The sequence below is a fragment of the Bos taurus genome, chromosome 3, assembly GCF_002263795.3.
Source record: "Bos taurus isolate L1 Dominette 01449 registration number 42190680 breed Hereford chromosome 3, ARS-UCD2.0, whole genome shotgun sequence".
Taxonomy (NCBI): domain Eukaryota; kingdom Metazoa; phylum Chordata; class Mammalia; order Artiodactyla; family Bovidae; genus Bos; species Bos taurus.
Genome location: NC_037330.1, coordinates 22765957 through 22766688, shown reverse-complemented (window position 1 = coordinate 22766688; position 732 = coordinate 22765957).

Genomic DNA, 732 nt, shown 5'->3' with positions numbered 1-732 from the left:
GGCCTCCCTGTCCATCACCAACTCCTGGAGTTCACTCAAATTCACATCCATTGAGTCGGTGATGCCATTCACCATCTCATCCTCTGACGTCCCCTTCTGCTCCCACCTTCAATCTTTCCCAGCATCAGGGTCTTTTCCAATGACTCAGTTCTTTGCATCAGGTGGCCAAAGTATTGGAGTTTCAGCCCCAGCATCAGTCCTCCCAATGAATATACAGGATTGATTTCCTTTAGGATGGACTGGTTGGATTTCCTTGTAGTCCAGGGCACTCTCAAGAGTCTTCTCCAACACCACAGTTCAAAAGTGTTAATTCTTTGACACTCGCTTTCTTTATAGTCCAACTCTCACATGCATACATGACTACCAGAAAAACCATATCACCTCATCTTCTCTTTAAACAGATCTTAAGGCTTTTCCACAAGTGAAGGACATCAAACTTGTAGACTGTCATGAATTTCTTCTCTGGGTCTTCTCCAGTTTAGTCTGTGTCCTAAAAACTGTAGGATAAAAATCAGAGTACAATATTAAGTGGTTAAATAAGTTTTAAAAGTATTTTCTGTCCCATCTCAGTATTCTTTTGCTGCATCCCATTGTTATGTCAATGTCTTCTCTCTACTGGGCAGCATGTTGGCTTCACAATAAACTTAAATTCGACATCCCTACTTTCTAAATTCTTCCTCTGGGTCTGGGTTGTTCTATTTGATTTTTTTTAATGTTACTAAACACCACATT